The sequence below is a fragment of the Archocentrus centrarchus genome, chromosome 12, assembly GCF_007364275.1.
Source record: "Archocentrus centrarchus isolate MPI-CPG fArcCen1 chromosome 12, fArcCen1, whole genome shotgun sequence".
In the NCBI taxonomy this organism is placed as follows: Eukaryota; Metazoa; Chordata; class Actinopteri; order Cichliformes; family Cichlidae; genus Archocentrus; species Archocentrus centrarchus.
The window spans coordinates 23070954-23084303 of record NC_044357.1 but is presented as its reverse complement, the minus strand read 5'-3'; the positions used below and the strand labels follow the sequence as shown (position 1 = coordinate 23084303).

At 40.9% G+C, this 13350-nt stretch overlaps 1 pseudogene; it reads right to left on the bottom strand.

Moving 5' to 3' along the window:
* Nucleotides 1-1831: 1831 nt before the first annotated feature.
* On the bottom strand, nt 1832-12704 carry LOC115789758 (interferon-induced very large GTPase 1-like; annotated as a pseudogene).
* Between the last annotated feature and the right edge of the window lie 646 nt (nt 12705-13350).

Genomic DNA, 13350 nt, shown 5'->3' with positions numbered 1-13350 from the left:
GACCACATACATATGCCACGTTGTGGTGCAGGCAGCGCAGGTTTGAGTCCCAGCTGTCGCCAGCTTGCCTGCGTGTCCTCCCCCGTATTATCCCCTGTCTCCCTCCACTGCAGACAAAAGTTGCTGTGGTCAAAAATGCAAAAAAAAAAAAAGAAAAGTGTCAAGTAACACAAAAATAAGCGAGTGTTCATGAGCACAAATTAATACATTATATTTTGTGCACGAACTGCTGTGAGACCGGGTTGTGGTTGACGGCGCAGTGACCAGAAATAAAAACTTCTCTCACATGTCTTAAACCTAAAGTAACCAGTCTGTGTGAAAATGTAAGGAGTTGAAAGTGCAGATATTTGTGTAAGAATGTAGGGAGTAAAAGTAGTCAGAGAAAAATAAATGCAGGTTAAAGATGTCAACCCACACTAAGGACTGCTTTCCAAGATTTTTATTTATTAGAAAATGCCTTTTCTGCTAATTTGCTCTTGGTATATATATCATGTCAAATTACACACCGTAAACATTAGATGTTAAAATGGGAAAAATGAAACTGCACATTTTCAACTGTACTGTACAAAAAAAACTATTTAGACCAGCAGTCTCAAACTCGTGACCCACGGACTCCATCCAGTCCTGCCCCCTACTTCCGGTCCGTGATTTGATGTCAAAAATATAAGACAATTTGTCCCTTTAAATTACTTTTTTGACATTTCGTAAACTCCCCTTAATTAGAGGGGAAAGCGAAATGTCAAAAAAGTAACTTAAAGGGCCAGATTTTCTCATATTTTTTACATCAAATTGCAGGCGGGAAGTAGGGGGTAGGGCCGGATGTGGGCCGCGAGTTTGAAACTGCTGATTTTGACCATACAAAAACAACATAGTTACATTAAAAGTTATATCAACATATGTAGCTGTCACAGAGTTTTATCAAGTAAGCATTGTAACGTACAATTGTTTCCCATGTATGTATTTGAAAGAGAATAGTGAAAATATTTAAACAGTGTGATCATTTAAGCGTCCAGCATACTTCAACAGCCTAAGCATCATTGCCAACAAGCTGTGCAAGATAAATTATAGAGAAAATATCCCAAAACAAAACAGAAAATAAAATACTAAGGAATTTCCAAGATAAGTTGTTTCTAAAATTTTTATTTCTTTGTTGCATGTTAAGTTTATCACCAATTGTGTGATTTTTTTGTTTTTTTGCTATTGCATATTTACATAATTTGAAAGCACACATCATTAGCTTTCAAATGGTAAACAATTCCATTTTAAAAGAAAAGAAATTTGTAATTGTACATTTTAAAACATACTTTGACATTCTTTGTAATCAAATGTTATCTAAAATTAAATAAACAAGAAAAATATATTGAGTTTTTAAAAATCCTCCATTTCTTTCTGACTTGTCCAAGTTATGAAAATCAACCATAAAAATCAAGGTACTAAAAATTATTTACATCTTCAAATTGGTATTAAATTGTAATCATCTTCACATTACACAGTTTATTATATAGCAATATGAACCACAAAAAATAAAACAGCTGTAATACAAAATCCATAAAGTACTTCAAAACATATTTTTGTGTCATCCACTAATTTTGAGCATTTTCACATTTGTTTTGCTGTGTATATTTATGTTTTTTCAACTTATTAGAAATATGCACCTAAAATACAATTTCAAAAATTACACTTTTATTCACAATTCTTGATTTCTTGCTCAGATTTCAAATTGTATAAAAAATACATCTTAAAGTTTTGTAAATATAGATGATCAAATATTTTTGAAAGGGAATGTGTTTTTGTCTCTAATGTATGACATTGTTTTCTTTCAAGGTATTTGTCAGACTTGTACATGATTCATATTGTAAGCTTCACTTAAACCCTTCAGTGCTTGCTCCCTTTTGACCTTCTTCCACTCTTCTGGAACATCAGCAGGTTTTGCCTTATATTCTTCAGCAAATTGTTCATTATAGTATGTCAGAACATACTTCCAGTAGTCAGAGGCCTTAATGGTGCTGTCTGGGGGAATATGCCATTCTGGGTAATATTTTTTATAGTCTTTGTAAGGATGAAACTCCCAGTTTGTATCTGTGTTTTTGAATCTACCTTGACTCTGCACATCAGTTGTACACAGTGTCTTGATCAGCTTCTCTGTGGTGACATCCCTATATCTGCCAAGACCTTGTGGCCTGTGCACTGCTGCATGATGTTCCTTGTGTTCTTTGCCTCCAGCCTCACAGGGAACTTTACAAAATGGACACTGTCGTCCACAACCAAACACTCTTTTGAAAAGCTCATTCTGTGGGTTGACTGGAAGTTTCTTCAGAGTCTCAGAGATGTCTTCAGTTTCTGAAATTTTCCTTTGAAGTTGTGCTTTCAAGTCTTCTACTGAGATCTTGAGACTCTTGATAAATTCATGGCATGTGCTCTGTATTTGAAACAGGATGGTTTTTTCATCCTCTTCTGAAAATGAGATGTCTTTGATCAAATATCTGTGCATATTGCTGATGAAATGTGTTATGCTTTCCTTGTTATCTGGTAGCAGAACATCATCTTCTCCTTTTGAGGCCTTTTCTATTGTGTCTGCAATTTTTTTAACTACGACTTCCAGATACTTGTTCTTCAGATTGAGCATTGTGTTGTTCTCTAACATTTTTTCACAAACATGCTGAAATATCCAGTCCTTAACATAATTTTCATAGTCATTGATGTACTTGACCATCTTCTTGAAGTCCTCCTTTAGCAGCAACTCCTTCTGAATGTTGTACTGGAAATAAGAGCGGGAACTGTACTCTGCTGAATGGCAGCTTGTCAAAATTTCTTCCACAATGTCTACTCCTAGAGATCTGTTGATATAGTCTTCCACAGCAGGTTTGATGCAAAATCTTGCAAAATCATTTGCTTTGCGCTGGCAGTGATCTCTTTTTTTGTACAAATCGAGAAAGTCTGTCAAGTACTGAGTCTTGTACTTATCCAGCTTAATTCGAGGATCATTATTTTTCAAAAATTGCTTGTGCATTTGTAGGAATTCCCTTGAGGCAATGCCACAAATGTGAAGTTTTAGATCAATTTCAAACTGGCTGTTTGTCTTGTATTCCTTGCAGCTGTGCTTAAGGTACTGATCAGTTTTCTCTAGAAGATCTCTTGTGAAAGACTCATGGTAATCTTCATTTGCCTTTACTGTATCATTTATGAACCGTGTGCAAGACTCAATGAAACTGTCTGTGACGCTCTCCAAATTTCCAGAAAACAGATTTCTAAACTTTTCTTTCCAGGAATGTAGATGTTCTCTTTTGATTTTAAATTCACCCACTCCATGTTTCTTTAAGTCAATGTTCTGTAATTCCTCATTGACCTTCAGGTTTGAGAAACTTTTTTTCAACTGCATCAGGATACATCCAACGATGTCTCTCTCTGCCAGGCCACGCACGTTTGATGTGGCAGCAGTTGTCAAGTGAAGTGGATTGAGGTTGAGATCTTGGTTATTCGATGGCCTGAGCCTGATACTATGTGGGCATTTATGATTCCAATTTATTAGGTTGTTAAAAGTTGATTTATGAAGTGTAACAAATAATCTGTATGATTTCTACTTAAGGTTGATAAGTATGTGTGTAACACGGAAATGATTCAGAGTGTAATACAAAGTTGCGAAATCTTGGAAAATCACTGAGCAAGGGAAATGAGGAACTGAAACCTGTTGCCTAGGAATAAGAGGGAACAAGAGGAGAAAAACAAGTTAAAAATAATCTTAACTGGAAAGTACCAAACAAGCCATGTATTACGAGAAATGAGGTATTGAATAAAGCCTAATACCATAATTGGTAATAAGAGCAGTGGGGTGATGATTTGTCATGATGTTGTTGTTAAAACTAGGATGTGTCTTAGACAACATATATAAGGAGTTGCACGAAAACATCGTACGAGATTCTGCGGAGCCTTTCTCAGCACATAGACAGGTCTGCTCTTTGGACTAAGCCAACCCAGATGTGGACATTTAATAGACTTCAAACTGTCTTTGTGAGAATTCTCCCTGCATTGTCAGATTAAGATTGGAAGTGCCTGAGCTGTTGGATTTCTAAAATGAAGCCTGATGAACAGTAAGGATTATAAAAGAAGGACAGTCAATTAGAAGTGGATAACTTCACTCTTTTGGACTTCTCCTTTTTCCCCAACTTCACTGCAGCAGCATCGGACTGGACTTTGGGTGGGGTCGCTTCTGGCCAGGCACCCACTTGAAGTCTTTTCTTCCAAAAAGGATTTTAAATGATTTGGACAATATCAAGCCCCTTCTTCATCAACCCAGCTCATAAGTATTTACTCTGTTTAAGAAGTGATTGATTTATTATGATTTTGAGATCTGATATTTAGGAGTGATTACTGCATGTAGAGCATTGATTAAGGATTGATTCAGAGCTAAATGCAAACTGCTTGAGCTAAAAACCTGCAAATAAAATTTGACTCTAAAAGGTCAGTGAAATTTGTTGAGAATTTATTTCCCTTTTAAACGGTACACTTAATGTCCAAGAACAGTAAAAGTAAGGCAAGTCAAGCTATATCATCAGGTTCTATTTGGACACACTAGTCTTTAGTGAAAGTGTACACGACGAAACCAAGATGGCGCCACTGTGTACGGCCTGCCGTCAGCTGTTCTGTGTATTGTTTGCTGTCGCTCTGTTCCTGGTAGTCATCTGCCCAGATGTCTCCGCTTTGATCACCTACGATCGGCAGACACTTCTAAACCTCCAGTTTGTTTTGGTACCAGCATATACTGTAAAGAAAAACTCAACGATTTTTCCTCCACACCTATCGGATGTACCTGAGTATTTGCGCCGGCTGCCCAGTGCTCCGGTCCCCAACAAACGCCAGAGGAGACGCGGAAAGCGGGGAGGTATCGCGGTGCGGGTCAAAACTTACCTGAGACTCCTAGGTTTGTCTGCTCATTACCCCCTGGATGGTGGTCTTTGCCGCCTCAAGGCTGTTGGGCTGCCTGTGGATTTCGGGCGTCGCTGGATCAGGCCGATTGTCCCACCTGTCATCCTGGAGACTCGGCGTCTCTCGTCCTGGCGCAGGATGCGGGATCGTGGAGGCGGCGTAAACCATGCTAACCTTCGCCTGTTGAAGCGGGCCCCGGCCTCAGCTAACAAGGATCTGGACATCCGAATGGCCCTACTAAATGCTAGATCGTTAGCCAACAAAACTTTCCTTCTCAATGACTTTTTCATCGCACAGCAGTTGGATTTTATGTTTGTGACTGAGACGTGGCTTCATGCTGGTGAGTCTGCACCATTTTCCGAACTTTTACCTCCCGGCTGTTCTTTCTTCAGCTCCCCGCGGATCTCTGGAAAAGGTGGAGGACTTGCTTCAATATTTAAATGCAGTTTTCGCTGTCGTCAGGTCTCGGCAGACCTGTACGCCAGCTTTGAACTGCAGCTGTTGGAGATAAACTCTTCCCCCTCGGTGCTCTGCGCGGTGATTTACCGACCACCGAAGTGCACGAAGGACTTCATCGGTGACTTTGCTGACTTGCTGACGGGTCTCATACTAAAATATGACCGTATTTTAATTGTTGGCGACTTTAATATTCATGTGTGTTGTGAGAGTGGTCCACTGGTTAAAGAATTTGCCTCGCTTATTGACTCTTTTAACTTAACACAACTCGTGTGTGGTCCCACTCATGAAAAAGGTCACACACTGGATCTGGTGTTGTCTTATGGACTTAGAGTCTGCATCACAGGGATACGTGACTGTGGTATATCGGACCATTTTCCTGTTTTATCTACAGCAGCGCTCCCCAGCTCTGGGATAAATAGAGTATCCTCTACACGTCGTGTGCGCTTGGTTAACTCTTCATGCGCTGCTGATTTTGCAGCTGCTTTTAAAAACTCTGACTTAAGCAATTTGGATTTTTGCTTGAGCCTGAATACCGAGGACTTCACTAACTCTTTTATATCTGCTTGCACTGCTGTACTGGACTGTATTGCCCCTTTTACAACCAAACGCACCAAACCTTCCTCCCAGCCCTGGCTGGATGAGACAACCCGCGCTCTCAGACGTGAGTGCAGACGCGCTGAGAGAAGGTGGAAAAAGGATAAGCTCCATGTCTCCTTAGAGATCCTGCGTAACTGTTTATTGAAATACCAGAAAGCAGTAAAATATGCAAAGTCTGCTTATTTCTCTAACATTGTTTCAAGTAACAATCACAGGCCTCATTTTCTTTTTAGTGTTTTTAATTCACTCGCTGATCCTCGCTGTAATGTAAACCAAGCCAAGGTCTGTCCTGCACTGTGCGAAAACTTTAAGAAATTTTTTGTGGAAAAAATTTCTGCCCTCAGGCCTTCATCACCTCAGGCTGAAACAGACTCATCTGCACCTCCTCCCAGCAGAGCTGTCTTTGAGCAGTTTGAGCCTGTCACACTCTCCACACTAAAGGAGGTGATTCAAAATATGAGACCTGTAAACTCTCCCACAGACTGTGTTCCGTCTCGCCTTTTTAAAGAGGCTTTTGATTCAGTGGGACCAACTATCCTCGCTCTGATTAACAGTGCGCTTGCATCTGGTTGTGTTCCAGCTGCCTTTAAACATGCAGTTGTACAGCCTCTAATCAAGAAGAAGAACCTTGACCCTGATGTTCTTTCAAATTACAGACCAATTTCTAAATTACCATTTTTATCCAAGGTTCTTGAAAAAGTTGTTTTTAAGCAACTTCAAGCATTTTTAAGTGAACATGGAATGTGGGAGGAGTTTCAGTCAGGTTTTAGAATGCGTCACAGCACAGAGACGGCTCTTTTAAGAGTTTTTAACGATCTGCTTTTAACTGTGGACTCTGGTAGTCCTGCAGTTTTAGTACTTCTAGATCTGTCAGCTGCCTTTGACACTGTGGACCACGAGATCCTTCTATCCCGCCTAGAACATGAAATTGGCATTAAAGGCACGGTTCTGACTTGGTTCAGATCATATCTTACTGATAGAAGTTTCTCTGTCCATCTAGGAGACTGTTTTTCTACCACAGCAAAGCTTTCTTGTGGAGTGCCTCAGGGGTCCATTCTGGGCCCAATTCTTTTCTCATTGTATATGTTGCCTCTAGGGTCGATTTTTAGGAAACATAATATTTGTTTCCACTGTTTTGCTGACGACATCCAGGTGTATATGCCCATCAAACTGAACAGCAGAGATCCATGGGAACCCCTGCTGAACTGTCTAAGTGACATCAAGTCCTGGATGAGAAACAATTTCCTAAAACTTAATGAAAGCAAAACCGAGGTCATATGCTTTGGTAAATTTGACCCCTCAAGCTACTCCTCTGGCACTCCGAGTCATTTGGCTCCTCACTGTCGTGATGCTGTGAAAAATCTGGGTGTCATTTTAGATAGTAGTTTTAAAATGGAGAAGCAAGTAAGTGCTGTTACCAAAATCAGTTTTTACCAACTCAGAGTCATTGCCAAGGTAAAACCTTATCTCCCACAGCAGGACCTGGAAAAAGTTATTCATGCTTTTATTACTTCCCGCCTGGACTACTGTAATTCTCTGTACTTTGGCATAGATCAATCATCTGTGCGCCGCCTGCAGGTAGTCCAGAATGCGGCAGCTCGTCTTTTAACCGGTTTAAAAAAGCATGAACACATTACCCCAGTCCTGTCATCCCTTCACTGGCTCCCTGTCCGTTTTAGAATCGATTTTAAGATTTTATTGCTTACTTTTAAAGCCTTAAACGGACTGGCACCTTTGTATCTGTCTGAGCTGCTTCACTGTCACACCCCTGTAAGAGCTCTGAGGTCATCGAACCAGCTGCTCTTACAGAGGCCTAAAACTAGACTAAAACAGAGAGGTGATCGAGCTTTTGCAGCAGCAGCACCAAAGCTATGGAACGATCTACCTCTCCATATCCGCACAGCTCAGACGATACACACATTTAAATCTCTATTAAAAACACATTTCTTTTCCTTGGCATTTGGCTGCAGTGCTACCTCCTTTTAGATGATTGTTTTATGGTATTTTATGGTACTTGTTTTAAACGTTTTAATTTTTAATTTTCTTATGTTATTTATTGTTCTTAATGTTTTTATTTATTTATTTTTATTTTATTATTTTATTTATTTATTTATATATTTTTATTTTTATTTAGTATAGTCCTTGGGGTTACAGATCTTGTACAGCACTTTGGTCAACGTCGTTGTTTTAAATGTGCTTTATAAATAAACTTGACTTGACTTTAGTAATCCACTTCAACTTTACTTATGTCCCTTGGGCTCACTCCGAGCCGATAAAAGATTCTGGTCGGTTACAAGTGCACTGATCAAGGGGCTGGCTGCTATAACTATCTGGACTTTGTTTTGGGTCGTCTGTGTGAGCCTTCCTGAACGATAGCATCAGAACAGAGAGGTAGAGGGGCAGATGATAGGATTATTAGCAGTTAGAGCCAGACGAGCAGCCCCGCCACAGCTTAAGTAGTATCACTGGGCTCGGAAGTGGGTAATACCCTGCTGAACCAAATGATCAGGACCCTATGAACGGAGAAGCTGTCACAGAGGTAAAATACCTGTGGGATCAAACACAGTCCACATCTTTTCAAACTTCTCTTTAAGCTGTTCATCAGACACTTCTGAGTTTTTGAATTGTCTCAGGAGCTCCATGACCTGTTGTTCAATCACCCCTCTGTAGCCTTTGAGCTTTCTTTATATTGATTTTTAGCTCAAGGATGCAATCCAGTTTAATAACCACAGAATGGTAAATTTCATTTGCAAGGCTTCTGATGCTATTGAAAAAATTGGTTTGTATTTCTCTATGAGATTTAATAATAATAATAATGCATTAGTTTTAAATGGAGGAGTTCAAGTATCTCGGGGTCTTGTTCACGAGTGATGGGAGAAGGGAACGGGAGATCGACAGGCAGATCGGGGCTGCTTCTGCAGTGATGCGGACCCTGCACCGGTCCGTCGTGGTGAAGAGGGAGCTTAGCGTAAAAGCGAAGCTCTCGATTTACCAGTCGATCTACGTTCCTACCCTCACCTATGGTCACGAGCTTTGGGTAGTGACAGAAAGAATAAGATCGCGAATACTGTACAAGCGGCAGAAATGAGTTTCCTTCGAAGGGTGGCTGGCCTCTCCCTTAGAGATAAGGTGAGGAGTGCGGCCATCCAGGAGGGGCTCAGAGTAGAGCCGCTGCTCCTCCACATCGAAAGGAGCCAGTTGAGGTGGCTCGGGCATCTGATTAGGATGCCTCCTGGCCGCCTCCTGGGTGAGGTGTTCCGGGCATGTCCCACCGGGAAGAGGCCCCGTGGTAGACCCAGGACACCCTGGAGAGATTATGTATCTCGGCTGGCCTGGGAACGCCTTGGGGTCCCTCCGGATGAGCTGGAGGAGGTGGCTGGGGAGAGGGAAGCCTGGGCTTCTCTGCTTAGGCTTCTGCCCCCGCGACCCGGCCCCGGATAAGCGGAAGAAAATGGATGGATGGATGGATGGATGGATAGTCTTAAATAGCACTTTTCCAGATGCCCAAAGATACTTTACAATTTCATGCACACCTCAATCATAATTGGTGGTGGTAAGCTACTAATGTAGCCACAGCTGCCCTGGGGCAGTCTGACAGAGGCATGGCTGCCAATTTGTGCCTACGACCCCTCCAACCACCACCAAACCCACAACCACATTCACACTTAGGCAATGTGGGTTAGGTGTCTTGCCCAGGGACACAATGACAGCATGTGCTCAGATGGGGACTCGAACCAGCAACCCTGCAGTTGCAAGGTGAGCACCTGCCCACTGCACCACTGCCACCCATTTAATTAAATTTTGATGTGACAAGTTGGTGACCTGTTGTATATGATTGAATTCCAAAATTCAGAGGGTTGCCACAGCAACACCGTTCGAGATTCTATAAAACCTTGAATAACTTTTAATGGGCTACTTGTCTGGATGATCTGGAGCTATTTTGGTGTCACTGGGTGAAATGCTCTAGGAGAAAATGATTCAAATAACAGGCGTGAAAATGGCGGAAAATGCTGCAAAAATGACACCTTAATTTGAAAATGCTGGACTTCCTGTTGAGTTTCGGGTACGAGTCCAAGAGACTTTTTTACACGTCTCAGGATATTCCATGAGCCTGCACAATTTCAGATAGACAGAGCAAGCACAGCCCAGGGGCTGATGTTTCTGGGGCTTGAAATTGAAAAAAGTCCAATTTCAAAGGGTTGCCACGGCAACACCATTCAAGATTCTAACCATGAATAACTTTTGATGGGCTACTTGTCGAGATGATCTGGAGCCATTTTGGTCTCACTGGGTGAAATGCTCTAGGAGAACATGATTTAAATAGCATGCCTGAAAATAGCAAAAATTGACATCTTCAATTGAAAATGGCTGACTTCCTGTAGGGTTTTGGGTATGCATCCAAGAGACTCTTTTGTACATCTTAGGATGTTACATGAGCCTGCACAATTTCAGATATGTAGATAAAATGTAGCTCCAGGGCTATGCAAAACAACATGGTATTTAATGATATTTCCAGATCCCATTAGGTGGCACTCTAACATTTAGGGACTTTATGCATATCATTGTGTTCAGAGCAGGAGGCTTATCAAACCACTAAAGTTTGACACCGATTGGGCAATGTGGCTTTGAGTTACTGCCATTTTTGTGTTCATGACGAAACACAGAACTTTGCCATCCTATCAGGGTCACGTCCTTTGGCGAAAACTCACAGTTTTGAAAACAATGTAAGACAAATTCCTTAAGGCTTTCCAGGGGAAATTTGAGATGGTTCTGCTCAACCACCTAGAGCTTGGAGCTCAAAGTGTCAAATATGACATTTCCTGTACCCAGTAGGTGACGCTGTGACTGTCAGTAAATATTATCATATGTATGTTTTCAGGAGTGGACCGTCATCCTACTGCGGAAGTTTGATCCAGATTGGATAATGCAGGTTTAAATGAGAGGCAATCAAAATTTCATGGCGAATGATCGAAATTTACTGTGGTGTCACGGCCACGCCCTCTGGTAGAAACTCACCATTTTTGAAATTTAGATTCCCCCTGGTGTGTAAATAAGACAAAACAAATATGAAGTTGATAACATCCAAAACCTCTGAATTATTAGAGAAAGTATAAGGGCAGGAAATCGCTAAAATCAGCCATATAATTCAAAATGGCGGACTTCCAGTTGAGTTTAGGGCATTGGACCGTGTGGTCTTTTTTGTTCATCTGGACATGTTACATATATGTACCAAATTTCATACATGTACGTGAAACACAGCAGTGGGAATTGAACTAAAGGTGGCGCTGTAGAGCCATTTTGAAAGGGCCATGCCTGAAACCATTAAAATACTTGAATTTTCACCAGACCTGACGTGTGCAAAATTTCATGAGTTTTTGAGCATGTTTAGGCCCTCAAAAAAGCAATTCATTTGCCTAAATTTCCAAAGCAATTACAATGGGGCCTTCGCACAGGTTGTGCTCGGGCCCTAAATATAGAGTGAATACATTAAGATATGCCCAATGACATCCCACATTTCTCTAGCATGGCCCCTAACCCCAGCAAAAGAAAGAAAGCATAGTTTCATCTGTTTAAGTAAGACTCAAAACTAAAACTTCAAGATTAATTTAACCCTAATTATACAACACTACCTTTATTTCTTTCTGTCTTCCTCTTATTAGAGCTGCCATTTAAATCTAACATTTAATGTAATGTTTGATGATGATATTTTCATGTTCCTGTTACCAAATGCCATATTGACTATATGGGATCAAACCCAAATTTGGCCTGCTAGTAGAGGAACATGAAAATATTTTATAATTAAATGGTTTAGTATGGTTACGATCACCCTCATGGGGGTCCACACTGTTAACTGGTAAAAGCTCAAACCTACAATATCCTTACAAACAGCACGGATACATTTAAGGCCCTTTCACACTGGACGCGTAAATTCCATGCGAATGTTTCGTGCGTTAAAAATATTTTTCGGACTCTCCTGTTCTTAATGCAGCTGTTCACACCAACTGCGTCATTTCACAGGACGAATTTGCGGCATTTATTTTTTCAGATCAAGTTCGATTTTTCTGACTTTTGCAAGCGAACAAACAGGACTGACCAATCAGAGCGCTGTATTTAGCAGCATGCGAGGTCATAGCTCAAAACGCGCACCGATGTACTGAATATACAGTGATGTGGGAACAATAAAATCATAATATTTTACCTCAGACACACAGCTACACGCTGCTCCGGGTCAGTCGGCTCTCTGATATTATCCTCTGCCTCCTCACATGTGATCCCAACTCTGCCAACAAGAGCTCAAACTGTCCCACTGACATCCAGAAATTTGAGTGAAAGCATCCATGATGCAGCTTCAGCTCCGAGATCAAACCATGAAACTCTCCCTGCTGCTGCTTTCTTATGAGTTGGATGAACCCATAAACTCTTTCTTCCTTTTCTTGTTTAGAAACATCAGGACCATTACATCATCGCTTGATGTCGACTGCATTTTTTTTTTCCACCGTGCGTTATATAGGGAGGATTTAGTCGCAAAAACGCAACGCGTCCGGTGTGTATATAGGTGACACGACAGGTTCGCATCCGAAAGATTCGGAATTTCGTGTCGTTTTTACGCAACGCATCCAGTGTGAAACGGCCTTTAGTCTTTAGACTTTTGAGAAATACATTCCAATTAATTTTACATGTAACAGCATATTCTGTGTACCTGAGGTCTTGTCTTCTGTGTCCATGATTCCAGAGATCTGAATGTTCCTGTGTGGTCCTCGTCATAAACCTAAAGACCAAAATAATATGCATTTTGTATATGGTAAGAATGGAAAACAAATCTAAATCAACAAAAAATAATCAATGATATAGATGAGCAGCATTTCAATGTTCTATTATAAATCTGATATATAGAGATTAATAATAATAATGATAATTAATGATTATATACAGAGTGAAGTATAAACAGAGTAAAAAAGGTGAATAAAAAATAAAAAACAGTACATTATGTGAACCCCCCAGCAGCCTAGGCCTATTGCAGCATAACTAAGGGATGGTTCAGGGTCACCTGATCCAGCCCTAACTATAAGCTTGATCATAAAGGAAAGTTTTAAGCCTAATCTTAAAAATAGAGAGGGTGTCTGTCTCCCGAATCCAAGCTGGGAGCTGGTTCCACAGAAGAGGCGCCTGAAAGCTGAAGGCTCTGCCTCCCATTCTACTCTTAAGTATCCTAGAAACCACAAGTAAGCCAGCAGTCTGAGAGAGAAGTGCTCTATTGGGGTGATATGGTACTATGAGGTCTTTGAGATAAGATGGGGCCTGATTATTCAAGACCTTGTAGGTGAGGAGAAGGATTTTAAATTCTATTCTAGATTTAACAGGGAGCCAATG